This window comes from Loxodonta africana, chromosome 23, assembly GCF_030014295.1.
Source record: "Loxodonta africana isolate mLoxAfr1 chromosome 23, mLoxAfr1.hap2, whole genome shotgun sequence".
Classification (NCBI taxonomy): domain Eukaryota; kingdom Metazoa; phylum Chordata; class Mammalia; order Proboscidea; family Elephantidae; genus Loxodonta; species Loxodonta africana.
Genome location: NC_087364.1, coordinates 59,367,401 through 59,383,267, shown reverse-complemented (window position 1 = coordinate 59,383,267; position 15,867 = coordinate 59,367,401). Strand labels below are relative to the sequence as shown.

The 15,867-nt window shown below is 43.2% G+C and overlaps 1 protein-coding gene across 15 annotated transcripts in view; it reads right to left on the bottom strand.

The window, feature by feature from the left end:
- The window catches only part of ZBTB38 (zinc finger and BTB domain containing 38), a 146,154-nt gene that overhangs the window by 26,575 nt on the left and 103,712 nt on the right, over positions 1–15,867 (bottom strand). Inside the window, exon 5 of one of the 15 annotated variants that reach the window (XM_064275522.1) lies at positions 8,290–9,169. The exons of the other annotated variants lie outside the window; for them this stretch is intronic. The gene's annotated coding sequence lies outside the window, so the exon portion shown is untranslated. The remainder of the gene's footprint in view (positions 1–8,289; positions 9,170–15,867) is intronic. 15 annotated transcript variants of the gene reach the window in all.

Below are 15,867 nucleotides of genomic sequence, written 5' to 3'. Positions count from 1 at the left end.
TCAACATAATTAAGGGCACATATACAAAACCAACAGCCAGCATCACTCTCAAGGGAGAGAGGGTGAAAGCATTCCTCTTGAGAATGGGGACCAGATAAGGATGCCCTTTATCACCATTCTTACTCAATATTGTACTGGAATTCATAGCTTGAGCAATAAGGCAAAAAAGGGAAATAAAGGAATCCAAATTGGTAAGGAAGAAGTAAAACCAACCCTATTTGCAGATGACATCATCACATACGTAGAAAATCCCAGAGATTCCACAAGAGAGTTACTGGAACTAACAAAAGGATTCAGCAAAGTGGGACGGTACAAGAACAACACACAAAAATCAGATGAATTCCTGTACATTAACAAAGAGAATGCTGAAAAGGAAATCAGGAAAACAATACCATTTACAACAGCCCACAAAAAGACAGGAGTAAATCTAGCCAGAGATGTAAAAGACTTATACAAAGAAAACTACAAAACACTACTACAAGAAACCAAAAGAGATCTACATAAACCAAAAGAGACCAAAACAATGTAAAAGACTGGAACCGTGCTCATGGGATGGGAAGACTTAACATTGTGACCATGTCAAAACTACCCAAAGCGATCTATGGATATAATACAATCCCAATCCAAATTCCAACAACATTCTTTAACAAAATGGAAAAACTAACCTCCAACTTTATATGGAAAGGAGAGAGGCCCCAGGTAAATAAAGCATTATTGAAGAGGAAGAAGAACGAAGTAGGACTCACACTTACCGATCTCTGAACCTACTATACAGCCACAGTAGTGAAAACGGCCTGGTACTGATACAACAACAGGCACACGGGCCAATGGAACGCAGTTGAGAGCTCAGAAGTAAATCTGTCTACCTATGTACCGTACCGCTGATCTTTGACAAAAGGTCAAAGTCCATTAAGTGGGAAAGGAATAGTCTCTTTAACAAAGGGTGCTGGCAAAACTGGATATCCAGTTGCTGAAAAATGAAACAGGACCCATACCTCATACCATACACAAAAACTAACTCAAAATGGATCAAAGACCTAAATGTAAAACCTAAAACTATAAAGTTCACGGAAGAAAACATAGGGACAAACCTAGAGGCCCAAATTTACAGCATAAATAGACTAAACGAGTAAAAAGAGAACCTACAGACTGGAAAAAAAAATGGCAATGACATATCTAAGAAGGGTCTAATCTTTAAAATTTATAGAAAACTTCAACACCTGAACAACAAAAAAAACAAACAATCCAATTTAAAAAAGGGCAAAGGACATGAACAGACACTTCACCAAAGAAGACACTCAGGCAGCTTGTTATCATTAGCCGTTCCAAAAAAATCAAACATGTTGCCACCAAGTCAATTCCGACTCACAGCGACCCTATAGGACAGAGTAGAACTGCCTCAAAGGTTTAACCAAGGAGCAGCTGGTGGATTTGAACTGCCTACCTTTTGGTTAGCAGCCAAGTGCTTAACCACTCTGCCACCAGAGCTCCCATTAGCCATTAGAGGGATGGAAATCAAAACTACAATGAGATACCATCTCAACCTGGTAATAATGCCACTGACCAAGAAAACAGAAAACAAATGCTGGTGAGGTTGTGGGGAGACTGGGACTCTTACACACTGCTGGTGGGATTATAAAAGATGGAACTCTTATACACTACTATGGAGAACAGTATGGTACTTTCTTAAAAAGCTAGAAATACCGTACGACCCAGCAATCCCACTCCGAGGTATATATCCTAGTGTAATAAGGGCCATCAGACAATCAGACATACGCACATCCATGTTCACTGCAGCATTATTCACCACAGCAAAGGGATGAAAAAAACCTAAGCGTCTATCAGTGGATGAAGGGATAAACAAATTATGGTACTTATACAAAATGGAATACTATGCAGTGATAAAGAATAATGATGAATCTGTGAAACATCTTACAACACGGGTGAATCCCGAGGACATTATACTGAGTGAAACGAGTCAATCACAAAAGGACAAATATTGTATGACACCACTATTACAAAAAATAAAAGGTTTACACACAGAAACAAACATTCTTTGATGGCTAGCAGGGATGGGAGGGGGAGGAAGGGAGAACCAGTAACTAGATAGTAGACACGTGTTAATTTTTGTGAAGGGAAAGGCAATACACAATATGGGGGAAGTCAGTGAATGTGACCAAGGCAAAAGAAGACCTGAGAGGTACACTAGAATAAACAGCAACTACGTAAATACTATAACAAAAAATCCTGCAACAACAGTAACAACAAATATAAATTTATGAGTGGATACATAGGTAGATATGTACGTTAAATAGGTGTGGGAGGTCATACGGGAATATACCAGTGCACATATGTAGGCGTAGTTATGGATATTCCTACATACATATCTATATCTGCTGCATGTGTATTCATATATATATATATATATATATATATATAATACATATGAGGACATAGGGGACAGTTACGGAAACTTCTTAGACAATCAAATACCTCGCAGGACTGAGATCCTGGGATTGAGGGCTAAGGATCATAGTCTTGGGGGACATCTAGGTCAACTGGCATAACGTAGTTCACAATGTTCTGCATTCTACAGGGGTATGTAGCGTCTGAGATCTTAAAACCTTGGGAGCGGCCTTCTAAGATACAACTATTGGTCTCCTCCCTCCAGGAGCAAAGGAGAGTGAAGAAAACCAAAGACTCAAGGAAGCCCACATGAACCACAGCTTCTACTAGCCCGGCTACCATTACCAACCCGCTCTGACCAGGAACACAATAGAAAGTTGCAGTGAGAGTGAGAGAAAAATGCAGAACAAAATTCAAATTCATAAAAAAGACCTGATTTACTAGACCAGGAACCCCTGAGGCGATACAGCCCTAAGACACCCTTCTAATGAGGAACTGAAGCCACTCCCAGAGATCACTTATCAGCCAAATAATAGGCCTATAGAATAAACGATAATCCTTAGAATAATCAACTATAAGAGACCAAAAGGGCAATATTTGCCCAAAGCAAAGATGAGAAGGCGGGAAGGGGCAGGGAACCTGGATGAATGGAAACAGGGAGCCAAGGCTGGAAATGGGAACAGTGCTGACACATTGTGGGGACTGCAACCAACGTCATGAAACAACTTGTGTAGGAATTATTGAATGCGAAACAAAGTTACTGTGTAAACTTTCACCTAAAGCACAATAATATATTTCCCCTACCTTCCCCCCTAAAAAAAAAAAAGTCAAGAAGGCTGTTCTAACATTGGAAGAAAAAACCAAAACACTTAAATCAAGACCAATCAAGACTAAAGCTGAGCTGGATAAGACAAGTCCTAACCACTGCCCACAAAGGCATTACTGCTCTAACAAGTCAAAACACTGAAACACTGAGAAAACTGCTTAATATCGCTGCTTTGGTTCAAAGGAAGAACAATTCCCCAAGCTGCTCCATCAATATGCCTTGCCCAAACTCCAGGAATTTGGTGTTTGTCTCCCAATTGCTTTGACTGAAATGACAATTTTTTTTTAATTAACTTTTTTTTGGTAATTTTTACTGTGCTTTTAAGTGAAAGTTTACAAATCCAGTCAGTCTCTTATACAAGGAATTTACATACACCTTGCCATATACTCCTAGTTGCTCTCCTCCTAATGAGACAGCACACTCCTTCCCTCCACTCTATATTTTCGTGTCCATTCCGCCAGCTTCTGAACCCCTCTGCCTTCCCATCTCCCCTCCAGGTAAGAGATGCCAGCATAGTCTCAAGTGTCTACTTGATCCAAGAAGCTCATTCTTCACCAGCATCTTCTTCTATCCCATTGTCCAGTCCAATCCCTGTCTGAAGAGTTGGCTTGGGGTATGGTTCCCGTCCTGGGCTAACAGAAGGTCTGGGGACCATGACCACCGGGGTCCTTCTAGTCTCAGACCATTAAGTCTGGTCCTTTTATGAGAATTTGCTGCATCCACTGCGCTCCTGCTCCCTCAGGTGTTCTCTGTTATGTTTAATTAACTTTTTAATAAATATTGAATCACTTTTATTTTTTAAGCTGGCCAGACGTGGTACAGGGGAACGTCTTGGTTTCGCATGATGCCCTCCCTCACCTACTCCCATAGGTCACCACGCTCTGATCCACCTTTCAGTTCCAACGTCCTGTCCCTCCCTCAGCCTCCTCTGGTGAGAAGCTAATCTGGAGATGCTGCAGGGCCCTTGAGAAGCACAGCTGGGCCTGTGACCTGCTGCTTGGTCATGGAACTGTGGTCACTTACGCTTTGTTATGCACCAATATGTGACCCACTCTAAAAGCGCACCAAGCCCCCTTTCCCCATCAAGCAACCAAAAGCAAGACGGAAAGGACATTGCAATGTTTGTTTATAACGGTGGTTCTCACAGAACGTGCACATCAGACTCACCCACGGAACCTCAAAAAGAATCTGAAACAGGTGCCACCACCAACACTGAATAGGCATCTTGGAAGACCGGGTCTGGGCAGGTGTGCTTTTTAACAGATGATTCTAAAGTGCATTCTGCTGAAAGTTACTGAGTGAGACAGTACACACGAGCTGGCCCATGCATCTGCCTACACCCAGGAAGAAACAGGTCACTGTGGCCCCTGCTTGCGTTGGAGCCCCTCTGGGAGTCTTCTGGTGTTAGTTCAGAGTGACATCGACATCAACACAAGCATCAATGTCCCCATCACAATTTACTCTCTTAGCAGGAGGGTGTTCACCTAAATACGCCAGCCAAGTGCCCCTAACGCCTAACACGTGTGTCCGTGTGCCAGCATGTGCCACACACCGTATATACACCACCCCATTTAAGCCTTGCTGCAATCTTATTTTGTAAATGAGAAAGCTGGAGCTCAGAGAGGCTGTGCAACTTGAAAAGCATCATTTAGCTAGTGAGGGGCAAAGCTGGGATTCAAACCCAGGCAGTCTGCCTCCCAAACCACCCTCTCTACTCTCCATTACAGGTTCAGGAGCATCAAGAAATAAAAAAGTTAGCTTTTCCATGGTTTGCTTTCCTCAATTGCATTTAGTGAAATGCACACATATTAGAGATCAAACCACTTAAATGCTCACGTGACATCACCCCAGCCTCCTTGCCAATGTGTGAGTGTTTGGCAAGCTGTAGCCTGGCCTTGAGCAGGGGCTGTCATGCACCAGGGCACAGACTATGCCCTGTGGTAGGCGGAGGAGGCCATGAGAGGCTGAGGTATGTACCTCGGTGCAGGGCTGCACCCCCTCCTCCTGCCAGAGGAATCATCTCTCTAATTTGCACACAGGTGCCATATGGACCACCAGGTGGCCCCAGCCCTGCGGGAGGCTGCTCAATGCTACAGTGAACATTTAAGGGAAATTCAGAATTGTCCATACATTCTACTTCTATTTTATTTTAAAATATTGTCAACTTCAAAGTAGCAGATTGTCCTCATAAACATTCAAACATTTTAATTTTTTAATCCATGTCCACTTCAAGACAGTATTTACTGAATGCCTAAAAAAACCATGCAGCCAGGTATTGGGCATAGCAAAGGGGTTATACAAAGAGGGGGCAAAGAAGGGGAACGGTGGGGAAGATCAAAGCTATGACACTCCAAAGCTCTGCATTAGTCCACTGGTGAACTAGGGCACCATCTAAGGATAGGCTAGGATAAGGAAGACCGTATCTGGTCTGGCACAGAGGTCAGGGCTCCAGCCAAGGATAAGTTAGGAGAAGGCAGACTGTATCTCATCTGGCACAGAGGTTAAGGGCATAAACTTTGGCGTCAGGTGAACTTGGCTCTGCCACTTTCTGGCTGTGACTTTGGGTGAGTTTCTTACACTCTTATACCTCAGTTTCTTCATCTGTAAAATGGAGGTATAATAGAATTAATTTTTGAAGGATCCACATGAGGAATAAACAATAATGCCTGTAACTTGGCATAATGTCTGGCATAAACTCAAGCTCAGTAAATGTTAGCTATTACTACCACTGTTATTAACAATTAATTGTTACTAGTCCCAAATGTCAGTAATATTAGCTAAGGCTTGATCCCAGGCCTAAAATCTGGGGAATGTGAAATTCCTCAAGGGCAGAGACCACATCCTGTTTTACTGTGTGACCCAGCTTCCCAGAACCGCCCCCAATGCTTGCTGCCCTTGTTCTTTTGTGACACAGAGTTGATTCTGACTCACAGTGACCCTACAGGACAGAGTAGAACTGCTCCATAGGGTTTCCAAGCCTGTAATCTTTACAGGAACAGACTGTAAAGGTGTTTTGTCTGGTAGAGCTGCGGTATGGCTTTGAGCCACTGACCTTTGGGTTAGCAGCCAAGCGCTTAACCATTTCGCCATCAAGGCTCCTTTTACTACCCTTAAACCCAAAACCAAACCCACTGCCGTTGAGTCGATTCTGACTCATGGTGACCCTATAGGACAGTAGAACGGTCCTATAAGGTTTCCAAGGCTATAAATCTTTATGGAAACAGACTGCCACATATTTCTCCTGCAGTGCAGCCGGTGGGTTTGAACCACCAACCTTCTGGTTAGCAGCCAAGAGCTTTAACCATTGCACCACCAGGGCTCCTTCTTGCTACCCTTAACCAAAAAACCCAAACCCACTGCCGTCAAGTCGATTCCAACTCATAGCGACCCCACAGGACAGAGTACAACTGCCCCATAGAGTTTCCAAGGAGCACCTGGTGGATTTGAGCCGCCGACCTCTTAGTTAGCAGCCGTAGCTCTTAACCACTGTGCCACCAGGGTTTCCCTTGCTACTAGAGGCTCATTAATCATTCTTCCTTGATGCAGAGAGCAGCTACATCTGAGCCTTAGCCGCACAGGTATGTGGACATTTGGTCACAAATATCATCTAAATAACTTTCTTTTTCTTTCTTTAGTTGCACTGTTAACATTTCTTCTAAGTGAGAGGGGAGGAGGAAGCAATAAAAACTCAAATAAAAATCAAGTTGATAATTTATTAGCAATTCTGGTAAGCAGCTTGGTAGGAAGGAGGCCAAAATAACTTAAGACAAATAATTACATCATCTATAAACTTCTATTTTGTGTTTATCCTCTTCATTCAGAAGGCTACTCATATTTGTCTATAAATTTATGGATAAGAATAAACCTAGGGTATTATCTGTTTATTGGGTGATATGCCTGTTTTAGTGACATTTTTCACCTTCATTAAAAATTAAAAAGAAAAGATCCCTCCCCCCCCACCCCCACTCTGCCTCATCACTGCTCACATCTGTTTACAGACCCTTGGCCGGCTGACGTCTGCTCCGTTCTCATGAAAAGGGGATTTTTGGAGTGCGCAGTCTTGGGACCTCTTCTCTCTTAAACTAGGAACCTAATGATGTTATTAAGTTTGGTTGTGCTTTATTTTTGAGGATAATCAGATGTTTCAGTTTTTTGATTTTAGAAATTTTTTTTTTTTTTTTAGTTTAGGTCCCATTTAACGGATTTATTAGTTTATAGTTTGCTCGGTTAAAAAAAATACTAAAAATTTGGGTTCAGTTTGGCACGTTTATGTACTTTATCCTTCAATCTGCCACTGAAGTCCTTGACTAAAATTACCTATCAGATCAACCTATCAGATCAAGCTTTCTTTTTCCTGTTCAGATAGGCTGTCCTTTCCCCTCCTGATAGTTATCTTTATCTTCAGAGCATAAAACAGGGCCTCTGCTCACACACTCCTACGTTCAAATTCCAATTCTGTCACTTACTAGCTGTATGAACTGGGACAAATTAATTAACATCTCTATACACCTGCTTGAAACCCTGGTGGCGTAGCAGTTAAGTGTTATGGCTGCTAATCAAAGGGCTGGCAGTTCAAATCCACCAGGCACTCCTTGGAAACTCTAACGTGCAGTTCTACCCTGCCCTATAGGATTGCTATGAGTTGGAATCAACTCGACAACACTGGGTTTGGTTTGTTTGTTTTTTTTAATACCTGCTTACTTGGAGCCCTGGTGGCACAGTGGTTAAGAGCTTGGTTGCTAACCAAAAGGTCAGAAGTTTGAATCCACTAGCTGCTCCTCGGAAACCCTATGGGGCAGTTCTACTCTGTCCTACAGAGTCGCTGTGAGTCGGAATCAACTCAGTGTCAATGGGTTTGGTTTGGTTTTACCCTCTGAACAACCAGAGGGGAGCTTCTACCCCTCTAGTGGCTTCTAGATGCCCATATGCTACTCTTTCTAGCCTGGGTAAGAGCCCTGTGTGGGTTCTCCTGGATTACTATTTTAGCCCTATATTACATTATCGCCCAGTTTCTTAACACAGAGAATCAGCAAAAACATCGAGGTAGCCAGACTCACCAGAGTGTTAGACTGAGTCAGGAGACCAGAGCATTTTACAACATGGGTGATCTCTCCTCTTCAAACCTTCATATCCTCTGCTCCTCACCTTGGGAAGAAGGGGTCTTTAAGCACAGTAAGGCACAGAGGTTATTCTCTGAGAGGCAATCATACCGCAAGAGGGCAAGGAGGTAGGGCAGAGGGGCTGCGGTGCCCTGGACCAGAAGAGTTGGGACTTGATGCAGGATACAGAGGGAAGGAGGCCAGAGAGGAAGGAGCACAGGGGCTCCCTCCCGAGGAAGCCTCCCTAGGAAACAGTGCCCACGTGTGCTGCACCTAGACTCCTGGGGAGGTCTGGCTCTTCAGTGTTGTTGCACCTGCTCACTCTGCTCTTCCAGGTACCATGGGCTTAATAATAGAGTCATAAGAGAGAATTCCCCAAAGCAGTCTCTAGCTCTGAGAGCAGGCTTTGTTGTTGTTGTTAGGTGTCGCTGAGTTGGTTTCAACTCATAGCAAACCTGTGTACTAGAGAACAAAACACTGCTTGGTCTTGCGCCATCCTCACAACCGTTGTTATGCTTCAGCCCATTATTGCAGCTACTGTGTCAATCCATGTCATTGAGGGTCTTCCTCTTTTTTGCTGACCCTCTACTTTGCCAAGCATGATGCCTTTCTCCAGGGACTGGTCTCTCCTGATATCATGTCCAAAGTATGTGAGATGAAATCTTGCCATTCTCGCTTCTATGGAGCATTCTGGCTGTACTTCTTCCAAAGACAGATTTGTTCATTCTTCTGCCAGTCCATGTACTCAACATTCTTCACCAATACCATAATTCAAAGGCATCAATTCTTGTTTGGTCTTCCTTGTTCATTTTCCAGCTTTTGCATGCATATGAGGCAACTGAAAATAACATGGCTTGGGTCAGGTGCACCTTAGTCCTCAAAGTCACATCTTTGCTTATTAACACTGTAAAGAGGTCTTTTGCAGCAGATTTGCCCATGAGAACAAGCAGTCCCTCTTAAAAATATCTTCCTGTGAGAACAACCCTTTCCTGGTGGCAGTTTTTTCTGTGTTGAGTTTTTGGTATTCCTTTACATTTGATAGGTGTCCCTGCGTGGTGCAAACAATTAATGCACTCAGTTGCTAATTGAAAGGTTAGAGGTTTGAGTCCACCCAGAGGTGCCTAGGAAGAAAGGCCTGAATATCTACTTCCAAAAAATCAGCCACTGAAAACCCTATGGAACAAGCTCTACTCTGATACACAGGGGGTTACCAGGAGCTGGAATCAACTCGATGGCAACAGGTTTTTACATTTGATGACCATGGTCCGTGCCTAGTTCACAGCCCCGTGTCCACGAGATGGTGCTGAATTCACACAAAGAAACACTCTTGGTGATGGTTACAAGGGAGGGGAAGGGTAAGGAAGGGAAATCACTAACTAGATAGTAGGCCAGTGCTAACTTCAGTGAAAAGAAAGACAACGCATAATATAGGGGAAGTCAACACAACTTGACCAAAGTCATAGAAGCATTCTAGACACATCCAAACACCTTGAATGACTCAGTCACTGGGGCTGGGGGCTGGGGACCGTGGTCTGAGGGAACATCTAGGTCAAATGGCATAACACATTTCATAAAGAAAATGTTCTACATCCTACTTTGCTGTGTAGTGTCTGGGGTCCTAAAAGCTTGCGAGCGGCCATCTAAGAGGTGTCTATTGGTCCCAGCATGTTTGGGGCAAAGGAGAATGAAGAAAATCAAAGATACAAGCAAAATATTAGTCCAAAGGACTAACGGACTACATGAACCACAGCCTCCACCAGACTGAGCCCAGAAGAACTAGGTGGTGCCTAGCTACTACCACCAATCGCTCTGACAGGTATCACAGTAGAGGGTCCCAGGTAGGGTGGGAGAAAAATCTAGAATAAAATTCAAATTCACAAAAAAAGGCTAGACTCACTGGTCTGACAGTGACAGGAGGAACCTCCAAGACTATGGCCCCTGAACACCCTACTAACTCAGAACTGAAGCCACTCCCGAAGTCCAACTTTCAGTCAAAGATAAGACAACCAAAAAGGGCAACACCTGCACAAAAGCAGACGAGAAGGCAGGAAGGGACAGGAAAACTGGATGGATGAAAGCTCAGAAAAAGAAAGGGAAAGGAAAAGGGGAAGAGTGCTGACACAATGCAGGGATTGCAACTAATGTCATAAAAAGATTTGTGTATAAAATTTTTTTGAATGAAAAACTAATTTGCGCTATAAACTTTCACCTAAAACACAATTAAAAAAGAAAAAAAAAGTAACACTCTTGAGTGTCAAATATCTGGTAATCCAGTCCCCCAAACCTTTCTGAAACTAGGAAGATGAGTTAGTATCGTTCAATATAAGTGGAGGTTGGGCTGCTCTAGATTTCAAAAAGCAGAGCATGCTTAGAGGGGCATGACTCTAACTCACTCTTAATTTGCCACAATGGATTTTAGTGATTCTTCAGATAGGCAGAGATGACTTCAGGTGCGAGAATCTCTTCCTTAGAGGAAAAGTCCTCACCTGGAGGTAATGAAGGGCCACAAACTGTACCTCTACCGCATGACAACCCTTTGACGGCTTATCCTGCATATCCGTTTACTAGGTTGAACATCTCCAATTCCTTCAACTAGTCTCTGGATGTGAGAGTTTTATAGCAAAAAGGAATTTACAGATTGTCTAGTCTGCCCTCTCACTGTATTTATGAGAAAACTGAGGCATGGAGAAGTCACCTAAGATCTCACACCGCGACCAAAACAGGCTTCAAGGCTTCTGGTTCCATACTCCTTACCACACTAGGCTCCACAAACGGCAGATGTTGGGTCCCTGCTTACTAACAGTGTGACCTTGGAAAGGACTTGCCCTTCCTGAACCTCAGCCTCCTCATCAATAAAATGGAAATGATGATATACAACCTATGGGGCGTTGGGAGGATTGAACGGGAACATAAAAGTACTCAGCAAGGGCAGAGAAAATGGTACATGCTCAAAAATTGATTTTATTCGTAAATAAATGTATCACGTATAATGCAGACTTTTTTTTAGCATGGAGTTGTCCTTCCTTTCCTTGTTTCCTTCCTTCTGCCTTGGCTGCCAAACTTCCAGGGTTGAATTTTTAAGCGAAGTTTTCAAAAATTTACTTATTTATCCCGGTTAGATTTAATTATATTCATTTGGTCTATCATTTCCAGCCTGTTGAGATGTTTTAGAATGCCATAAAGACATTTACAGAACCCTTAACCAGGTTACACTGTTTCTTGCTCCAGAGATTGTCAGGTAAGTTTAGGATGGTGATGTCTGTGACAGGTATGACTATTCTAGGCTCACCTCCAGAGACTAGCAGAATATGGTAATTCTTCTCATCCACGCAAGTCATATGCCGTTATACTGATGACTACTTGGAAAATATTTTTCAGCCTATTAGAATACGTGAGATAATAAAGCCTTAGCTTCACCTTAAAAGAGGAAGGAGGTTGAATCTGCGTTATCAGGACGTGACGCAGTGATGAACAGCTCTGGTCACATCATTACGTTAACATCTTCAGAATGGAAACACTGAGCCTGCGGTGTACATGAGCTGCTGGGAATGAAATTATCAGGAATAACCTAAGAGTCAACAAGATGTCAAATTCCCTGGAGCTGATCTGTGGTCCTAGGCTGGTCTTTGGTTATAAGTGGCCTGACCCAAAATCCTGACCACTCACATTCTCTCAACTCTGTTGTTTTAATAAGCAAAGAAAGGCTCTAGTTTTCTAACCATCCTTCTCCAGTCCCTCATTCTCCCTAACTAGCTCCTTCCATCTGTTCCCCACTGCCCCTCCCAGCCCAGCATCCTCCTGCCCCACCCCTGCCTGGGAATTCAGACAGCCTGCCATTGTTTCAGGGCCACATTTCACTCACCCAGCGGAACGCCATGAACACCGCCTTCCCAAAACTGACTCCACCCCAGTGGCCAACTCTCTGGGCCCAAACACAGAGCAAAGACAAGCATACTCAGCCTTACTCCTGTTTAGCCCTGTGTCATTTACAGATCACTTTCATACACACCACCTCATGTGCCTTCTCACAACACCTCTGTGGGCTATGAAATAATATTTCCATATCAAAGAGGAGGACACTGACTCAGAAAAATTAAGCCAAAATCCTAGCACCACATAGCATGTAATCAGCAGGATTGGGTTTTCCACCCAAATCTCTGGCTCTGGAATTAAAACTTGTTTCACCAAACTTGAAAGGAAGACGATATTTGTGTGATTCCAAACGTTAGTAAATAATAGATCACCATCTTATCTTTTGATTGGTACGTTTAATGGTTGTGCTAGCTTTATGCTAAATCAAGTGTAAATATGTAGCTACCACTCAAAAAACTAAATATCATTAGCTGCTTTTACCAACGAAGCCAGTTTTTCCTCATCAGCCTCTATACTATTAGCACCCTGCTGACCAGGTGATGGCACTCTACTTTGGATTCTCTGCCATCTTGCATTACCTAATAATGGTATTTTGTTTAAATAGTTCTATAAAATAGGGATAATGATACCTACCCAAACCACAAGAACTAGATGGTGCCTGGTTACCACTATTGACCATTCTAATTGGGCCCACAATATATGGAACCTGATAGAATGGAAGAAAAATATGGAACAGAACATCAAATTCCTAAAAAACAAAAAACAAACAGGCCTACTGGACTGGTTGAGACAGGAGGATTCCCCAAGACTATTGCCCTGAGATACTTTTCAAGCCATGAACTGAAACTAACCCCTGAGGTCACCTTTGTAGCTAAATAACAAATTGGCTCAAAAAATGACGAATATCACCCATAAGGACAATGCTCCTTTAAGAAATCACCTACATGAGACCAAACATTCAACAACTGCTTTAAGACAAAGATGAGAATGCAAGGGGGCAGTGAAACTAGATTAATGGAAACAGAACAACCAGAATGGAAATAATGAGAATGTTCACACATTGTGAAGAATGTAACCGACGTAACCAATGTCTCTAAACAACTTATGTAGAAACTGTTGAATGGGGACCTAAACCACTGTGTAAAACTTCACCAAAAACACAATAGAATATTATTTAATTAAAAAATAATTCCCGAGAGGATTACTGTGACAGTTAAATGAGGCAACGAATATAAAGGATTTAGCTAACAAATGTTCAATTAATGGTATTACATACTACTTTTTTTTTTACTGCTGATAATCTACCACCACCACCGGTCTGTCAGTTTGTTGTATGTGCTGGCTTGCACATTGCTGTGATGCTGGAAGCTATGCCACAGGTATGTTAAACACCAGCAGGGTCACACATTGCGGACAGGTTTCAGTGGCGCTTCCAGACTAAGACAGGAAGAAAGGCCGAGCAATCTACTTCAGAAGATTAGCCAATGAAAATCCATGGATCACAACAGAATATTGTCCAACATAGCGCTGGAAGATGAGCCCCATAGTTGGAAGGTACTCAAAATACGCGGTGGCCGTGACAATGGACTCGATCATTCCAACAATCCTGAAACAATCCTGAAAACGGCACAGAATCAGGTAATGTTTCGTTCTGTTATACATAACCAAAACCTGTTGCCATCAAGTCAATTCCAACTGATAGTTACCCTATAGGACAAAGCGGAACAGCCCCATAGATTCTCAAGAAGCAGCTGGTAGATTTGAACTGCCGATCTTTTGCTTAGAAGCCGAGCTCTTAACCACTATACCACCAGGGCTCCCTGTTATACGTAAGGTCACCATAAATCGGAGCCAATTCAAAGGCAACTAACAACTGATAATGATAAATTTTCAATCTATTCATCAAAACAGAGTTTTGTTTTCTTAACAAGTGTCTGATGAGGTGTAAGGCAGCATGGCTTCAGTACTCAGAAAAAAACGAGCAACTATTCCATTCCCTTGGCCTTATTACAACAATGACTTCATGGATAAAAATCAGCATAAAGCTGATTCCCAGAAGGCGGCTCAATCGTATCTTGCTTTCCCACTTCCAAGTCATTTCTGATAGCAGCCGCTCACATGGCACTCTCTCCCTTTTACCCTAGCCACCCAGGGCTAGGTCAGACCTTACAAGAGGGCACTGTCCTTGCGCTCATTAATTACCTGTTTTTACTACTCACAGAACTCAAGGAAGATTTTATACTTACAACTGTTGAGGTTTTTTTCTAACAGTAAAAGGATATAAATCAGGAACTTCATAAGCAAGAGCTGCAAGGTGAGGTCTGGGAAAGTTCCCAGCATGGAGCTGCCATGTCTCAGACAGGGCACATCGCCCTCCCAACCTGGAAGCTCTCTGAGCCTTTGTGTTCCAGGCTTTTATTGGCCAGTCCTGCATGACAGGCTAAATCATGCTGCCCAACAGTAGTTGATATCAGCCTCCCAGGTGTGTCTTTTTCTGGTCTGGCCAGCCCTCATTCACCAGCACAAACCTTCACGTGTGGCCTGGAAGTCTCGACCAAGGTTCCCCAATTACTCCCAGGGTTGTTTCTCCAGAGGCAAGGACAAAGGCCAACTTACTTAAGGTAAAACTAGGGCCTCACACTTTTTTTTCCTTCTCTGAGCACCCAACCATTATGCCACCAGGGACGCCTAGGCCTTTCAAATTTAACTTTTTTTTTAAAATTGTACTTCAGATGAAGGTTTGTAGAGCAAACTAGTTTCTCATTAAACAATACACATATTGTTTTGTGACACTGGTTGCCAACCCTATGCTACATGTCAACACTCTCCCATTCTCAACCTTCTTGTCCTTGCCCCTGGGCTGGTGAGCCTATTTAGTCTTATTTTTTGTTTTATGGGCTTGTCTAATCTTTGGCTGAAGGGTGAGCCTCAGGAGTGACGTCATTACTGAGCTATAAGGGTGTCCAGGGGCCATACTCTCGGGGTTTCTCCAGTCTCTGTCAGACCAGTAAGTCTGGCCTTTTTTTTCTAAGTTAGAATTCTGTTCTATATTTTTCTTCAGCTCTGTCTGGGACCCTCTCTTTTGATCCCTATCAGAGCAGTCGGTGGTGATGCCAGGCACCATCTAGTTGTACTGGGTTCAGTCTGGTGGAGGCTGTGCTAGTCAGGGCCTCGCACTTAATCTTCTTTTCCGCCATCCAGCAACCTCCTAGAGCCACAGTCCAATGCAAGAGAGACAGGTATGATAAGGCATGCCCAAGGCTCTGAGGAGGCAGCCTTAAGCTGAGTTTGGGGAAGGAGAGTCAGAGAAAGCAACGTGAACCTGAGTCTTGAAGGATAGAGAGCCTGTCCTCAGAATCTGAGAATGAAAAGGGCATTCCATCCTAGACAGAGGTCCAAGAGAAGGTATGAAATAGAATGATGTGTTTGAGGAATGGCAAAAAGGTGGGGATGGCTCCTGCACAGCACGTGTGCAGGGGACTGAGGGGAGATGATCAGGTGAGATTGGCAGGGACTAAGTGAAAAGCTCTCAAGGTCACAATGAGTTCTATCCACTAGCCCAGTAGTGCTCAACCTCTAATTGTATATTAGAATCATCTTTGGAATCTTAAAAAGACATCAATACTCAGACCCCACTTTGAGATTCTGATTTGTATAGTCTTG